The sequence below is a fragment of the Melopsittacus undulatus genome, chromosome 6 (assembly GCF_012275295.1).
Source record: "Melopsittacus undulatus isolate bMelUnd1 chromosome 6, bMelUnd1.mat.Z, whole genome shotgun sequence".
In the NCBI taxonomy this organism is placed as follows: Eukaryota; Metazoa; Chordata; class Aves; order Psittaciformes; family Psittaculidae; genus Melopsittacus; species Melopsittacus undulatus.
Window position 1 is genome coordinate 63,296,668 of NC_047532.1, and position 7,337 is coordinate 63,304,004.

The window sequence follows — 7,337 nt, forward strand, 5'->3', positions numbered from 1 at the left end:
TTACAGCAGTGGGCTTGTATTTTTCATCCGGCTACCCAATCTTCTGGAGAAAGTCAGTTGACAGTATAAAGACAAAACAAGTAAACATAAATGGGAACTCAGTATGAAACAGGCATGACTTCATACAAGCATAGAAGAGTCTAGGACTAATATAAATTAAGATGTAAATAAACACCATTTTGTCTGAGACTAGAAAATAATTTAGATTAGAGGAAAATAAAGGTAACTGAAACTTGCTTTTATGTTCAAAGAAAACTAAGTGTTGTGAAACTGAAGTTTATGTGGACTGTTCTTTCATAATGTTCCACAGACAACATAGAACTATGTGTGCCTAAGAGTTGGGAGAGGTGGGGAAAATAAATAAATTCAGATCCTATTTTTCTAAAGCTCTACAAACATATTTCATTTGATACATAATAAATGTCACCACTTCACACTAATGGAAATATAGACAATGTCCCTACAAACTCCAATGGATTTTACCCTTGTTTGTAAGTATGCAGATAAATCTCTCCAGGACCAGGAGCTTAGGCTGCTGCAGGAAGTGCTTAAATTGAAATTAACAATTTTTTTCAGCAAATTACTGAGCAAAATTGGCATTTTCCTACCTTGACAGTGATCTAATTGGATAATAAGATCTACTCATTGGGAAAATGTCACCGTTTTCTGAACAAATCTTAGCTTCAAGATTTCTTGTGAGGTACTCAGTACTTCGTATAACTTAGTATATAAAACTTAGTATAACCCAAAACATAGAATGGTTTGGGTTGGATGGGACCTTAAAGCTCACTCAGTTCCAACTCCCAGCCATAGGCAGGGACAGTTTCTGCTAGACCAGGTTGTTCAATGCCCCTTCCAACCATAGTAGCCTGTGTGACTGTTTTTTTAGATCTTACGAAAACAATCTTTTTTTGTTAGATGATGCAATGTTTCATTAACCATTCCTACATAAATGTAAGACAGTAAGATAACAATTTATTTGTATATTTACACAAATATTGTCAATAGGCCTCAAAATTCAGTTTCTACAAACACACAAACAGAAGAAATGCTGCTTATACAGTTAGAGATCCATACATAGAAACACAGGTAAAATAAAAGCGGATACACAAAATAATGGCCAATTCTGTTCTTACAATATGTTCAGCTCTAGAAATTTGCACTTTTTGAAGATAAAGTGAAAATTTCCTATATTCAGCAACAATAAAGTCTGTAATGTTTTTCACCAAGGGCACTCACCTTATGAGCCCTGACCAAAATTCAGCATAGCTGAAAACTTCAGATAGCATTCTAGATTTTGTCTTCAGCACCCCCTTATTCCTGTTTCTGCAAGTCTTATAAGAAAACTATGTTGGAAAATGCCATTCTTGCAATCCCTTATGTAGATTGGGGGCAGGAGGGGGTTTGCTAATACGTCATCTAAACCACGCTTGATCTGCTATTATACAAAAAACTGGCCAAATTCAAAGGATATGAGCATTGCTACTGAAAAATCACACATTTTGTTTGGTCATGGCTCTTTTTTTATAATCTTGCATGACCTTTAATGATTTAATCCCCAGTACTGATGCTAGTACTATTCAGATATGTATGTGTGGCAATGTTAAATCTGTGCTTTTAGATTTTAAACACCTGTCCTGGGTTCAGCAGTAGCAATCATTTTTTTCCTTGGTAGCTGGTGCAGTGCTGTGTTTTGACTTTCAGCCTGGGAACAGTTGCTGATAGCAAGTATGATTTCAGTTACTGCTCAAATGTTTGGTTTGTCCAAGGCCTTTTCTGAGCCCATGCTCTGCCAGGGAGGAGGGGAAGCTGGGAGGAAGGAGAGACAGGACACCTGACCCAGGCTAGCCAAAGAGGTATTCCATACCATAGCACGTCATAACCAGGATGTAACCGGGAGTTACTCGGCAGGGCTGGGCCTCTGGGGGTTGGTGGATGTATCAGTCAGTACTTGGTCGGGCAGGGTGGGGTGAGATATGGGTCGGTGGCTGGTGAGGTGTTGTATTCACTTGTTATTTGCTTTATCATTATTATTTATAGTAGTAGTAGCAGTAGTGATTTACATTATACCTTAGTTATTAAACAGTTCTTATCTCAACCCCTGGGGTCTACATTCTTTGGATTCTCCTTCCTAACTGTCAGGGAGTCGGGGGAGCAAGGGGGGGGAGTGAGTGAATGAGCTGTGCGATTTGGGTTTAAACCACGACAACACCAGGGTTCTGAACTGCACTGTACTTTTTATATATGTTTTGCTTCTTCCAACACTGCTGTATTCTAGGAAGAAAGTGGTATAATTCCACAATTCATTCCTACCTGCTGTGACAGTGCCCCTCAGGGTAAACATGATTTTCTACATTAACACACTGAAAGCTTCCACTATGATTGACCTTAAAGACACTGGCAAATTAATTACTTTCTAGTCAATATGGCATGGCAGCTTAAAGATTTGAACAGATACCCAGCCACTTAAAAGCATGCTGCCATCTGCTGAATATGAGAGCAAGGGATTTGTGCTGCTCTCTCTAAAAGAAAAGCTGTGTACAGCCTTCCAAGAAATGTCTTACCAAACCCCTAATTCATAGCTTATTTCACAAGTCAAATAAAGAGTGTTGAGTTTCTGCAAGAGCACTGGTAGTCTCTCGCATCTCTTTGATCGACATGTTTAAGACTAAAAAGAAGACTATCTCAGAGAATCTGCTGAAGCTTTGGTTTTGAGCCTACTTCTTAACAGCTGGAGGTAGGGTATATTCAAAAGATCATGAGATTTATATGAACGCTTATGCAGTGCAGATGTGAGCATGGGAGTTCATAATTTATGTGCCTCACTGTCAAGCCTCAGTGTTATCCTAATTTAGAGAGTTCTCCTCTGGCTTGAGATAAAAAAAAAGTGGCAATAATGTATAAACTGAAGTTCCTGTAAAACAATGGTTAGGAGGCAACACAGAAGAGTGACTTACAAAGACTACAGCTATCTTCTGAAAACAAAACAAAACAAATAACGGAGTTGTAACAAGAAAAAAACGTACTTTTTTAAATTTTATTTTCAGTACACCCCCATCAAATTAGGAAACTGAGTAATTTTTACATTACTATTCCTGTAAATAAAAACATATATCAAACTGGTCTAAAACTATAAGTATATAAACATGCATATGTATATACACACATAAAACTATATGATATATATCATATTGGTCCAAAAATGCATACTAATGGGAAATACAGCATCTATTATTTCTCAGATATGTTGAGGGGTAAGATAGGTGGCTCCAAGTCCTGCACACAGCAGAAGAAGCCAGACAGTTGTGCAAATCACCACTGTTCACATTAGTAGAGGATCATAGGATAATTCAGGCTAGAAGAGACCTCGGGAGATCCCCAGTCCAAACTATTACTCAAAGCAGAGTCAGCTGTGAAGTCAGACTTCATTCCTCAGACTTCTATTCAATCTAGTATGAAAAAACTTCAAGGTTACAGACTGTAGTACCTTGCTGGTCAATCTATTCTGCTACTTGACTATCCTAATGGTGAAAAAGGGTCACTTTATGTCTCAAAACATGTAGTACATAGAGCTTTTATGCCTCCTGCATATCAGATACTGTAGGTATGATTCACTTTTCAGATACACTAGTTGCAAATAAGGAATAACTATGCAAAAGACCAACAAAATCACTGGAACATAAACCACTGGGAAAACAAGACCTTTTGCTCCAAAGTGTAGTTTTAATCTTTCATCCAGTTATTCCCTCTAGAATTTATAAATGGGCTGATATCCTACAGAAGTTTGAAGAAAATCTTTCTAAATTTCCTTCTCTAAAGAAGAGATACTGTTTTTTCTTTGACCAAGTATCATACCCAAAGCTATGAATCAGTAGAATTGGAATGAAATAATTTCATCTGTTCCTCTGTTGTTGCTGTACAACAGGATAGAAGTAAAATCAAAAGTAGAGCCAACTCTCAAGTATTAGGCTAACACTGGACAACTGAAATATGATAAAAAAAGGATATGTCCCACATGCAAGTTATAGTCTTCTAAATTTTATATCATAATGAGAAAGTAGAAAACAAATGACACTGCACATTGTAGAATGCAGAATTTGCTGAGCTGTTAAGTCTATCCAGTACAACCCAGTGAGCATACCCGTACTGCTTTGAGACTTGGATGGAGGGCTCCATGATAATTATGTTATTAACTCAATTACTGTATAACATGGATAATCTCCTATTTGATAAAGAAAAGCTGATACCATTTGATAATTGCCAAGAGATATCAACTTTGTTTTTAGAAACACTTTAGAACCTAACACATGCTGAACTAAACCAAAGTACCTTTTTCAAATCTTTCTCTACCTATCATTTGCCCTTTAAAAAGCTGTCAACCTACTTAAACTGATCTCAGAGAGCATATTAATACATACTATTCACAGCCACAACCCAATATCAGTATTCAAAATCTAAACCTACAGAAGCACCAGGGGAATGCCAGCAAGCATCAGCTTAGACAATTACTTATTTCAGATTAAATTCTAGCATCCACCTGGAATTAAAATATCAAATATGTGTCAACTAACAAAATTGTATTACAACAGTCCCCAAGTTCATGTCATCAGGTATAACAAGCATACTTCTTGACTATATGGGAGAGAACCATGAATACTGCAATAGCACCACAAACAGCAGCATACTACTAGGTTCCTTTAAAAACTGAAACAGATTAAAAATCAAAACAATGAACTACTACTGTTACAGAAAACACTCACCTCTTTAAGCTCATTTGTCTCTGTGACAAGTTCTTCCACAAACTTTTCTTTCTCCTTTCCTGCAGAAATTTCTTCACAGAAGACAGACAAGATACTAAATACAAGGATTCTCCATTTGAGAAAAAAATATCAGGTATGAAAATAACATTCACCAGCTTAAAATAAACAGAAAACAAAATCCATCAGACTGTTTGCACCATAATTTATAATCATGACCTATCTTTCCCTCAAGTACTTGCGTCCTTAAGTGATTATGAGGAAGACTGGTATTGCAATTGAACTTTTAGTAGTGATTCGTTGTTGTTATTTTTATTAGTTTAAGAGCCAGTCCTGTGAGATGCTGAGTCCCAGAAACTCCCCAAGGGAGTAATGGGTTGAAACTTAAACAGCAGAGGTTTAGATTGGATATAAGGAAGAAATTCTTTACTGTGAGGGTGGTGAGGTACTGGAATGGGTTGCCCAGGGAGGTTGTGAATGCTCCATCCCTGGCAGTGTTCAAGGCCAGGCTGGATGAAGCCTTGGGTGATATGGTTTAGTGTGAGGTGTCCCAGCCCATGGCAGGGGGGCTGGAACTTGATGATCTCAAGGTCTTTTCCAACCCTAACTATTCTATGATTCTATCATAAAAGTTCAGCTTCTGTATCAACAGCTTAATTTTGCTTTTATCTTTTTTCTGTCTTTAGTGCCATTGAAACATCAAAGTATCTTCTGTAATAAAAGACACATATATGCTAAGTACAATTGAGCTCCACTGAAGTCAATAAAGGTCAGCATTCCACACCTCTTCCCAATTACCTAAACTTTTCATTCTCATAAGTATAGAGAATGCCTAAAATTTCAAATCCAGACCAACTTCCTACAGTAGAAAATTCGACTTCCATGAAATATCCAGTATAAGACTGATTTCATAATTTTTTTCTTGTCTAGGAAAACATTTGATAACACTGCAATTAAAAACAGGGGTTTGGATGTAACCTGCTATAAATAATTTAAACATTGTCTTTCTATAGAGGCATATGTATGTTGACTTTTATCATAACTCCTGTCAGTAGTTTCAAGCTGTCAAAGCCAGACTGCACAACTTCAAACTTATTTATATAGAATACAGTACCCACATCCAATTTACCAGCTTCAGTTTTCAGTGTACCCAAGTGAACAAGTATCTGTCTTATTCCACCTGCTAGCAATATGTCTTGCAATATGGTATGAAAAGAAGTTGTTATAACTTTAACCACACACTGAGAATATCCTTCACTCCCTAGACAAGCTGTATGCAGCGTGCCTCCATTTTGCTAAAAGCTGACGCCTGCAGAAAAAATAAGGCTTTTTGACATCTCTTTTTTCCCCCTCTCTCATGACCAACTATTTTATCCTGACTGCAGCCATCTCCACACAAAAAATTCAAGAAGAAATGTAATTTATGTGGAATTTCCAGGTTGAAAGATGATTAAAAGCTTTTTTAGAGAGAGATCTTCAGAAACGGTTGTTCCCTTGCCAATTTGAGGCATGCAACAGAAATAAGACTTTCTCATATGTACTTGGATTTTGTTTAGTTTTTTCAGATGCATTTAACAAACTTCATTAGTTCTGGTCTTAATTGCTAGTGATTCACACCATTCTTGAGACAGCCTTTTCTGGAAAAAAAAAAAAAAAAACAAACATACAAACAAAAAACCATGTTGGGTTGCTAGAGGGTGGGAGAATAAGCCTATTGTATATTTTCTTCTTAATGGATAGTTAAAATCAAGCAGAATAGAATTGGGTCAGTTTATGCCACTCTTTTGAAACTCATTTTCATTTTTAACCTTTCCATATATAAACTTATTTAGTTTGTAACACACAGAAAGAAGTGTCTGAGTGAAGGAGAGCTGAAGTCCCACTTTTTTCAGGAGCCTGGGAAACATTTTATCTATTTCTAAATTTACTGTTCAGTATTTGATTGTCATAGAATCATAGAATAGTCAGGGTTGGAAAGGACCTTAAGATCATCTAGTTCCAACCCCCCTGACATCGGCAGGGACACCTCACACTAAACCATATCACCCAAGGCTCTGTCCAACCAGGCCTTGAACACTGCCACAGACAGAGCATTCACAGCTTCCTTGGGCAACACACTCCAGTACCTCACAACCCTCACTGTCAAGAGCTTCTTCTTATATCTAATCTAAACATCCCCTGTTCAAGTTTTAACCCATTACCCCTTGTCCGATCACTACAGTTCCTAATGAAGAGTCCCTCCCCAGCATCCCTGTAGGCCCCCTTCAGATACTGGAAGCTGCTCTGAGGTCTCCATACAGCCTTCTCTTCTCCAGGCTGAACAGACCCAACTTTCTCAGCCTGTCTTCATATGGGAGGTGCTCCCGTCCCCTGATCATCCTTGTGGCCCTCCTCTGGACTTGTTCCAACAGTTTCATGTCCTTTTTATGTTGAGGACACCAGAACTGCACACAATATTCCAAGTGAAGTCTCACAAGAGCAGAGCAGAGGGGCAGGATCACCTCCTTCGACCTGCTGGTCACGTTCCTTTTGATGCAGCCCAGGATATGGTTGGCTTTCTGGGCTGTGAGCGCACACTGA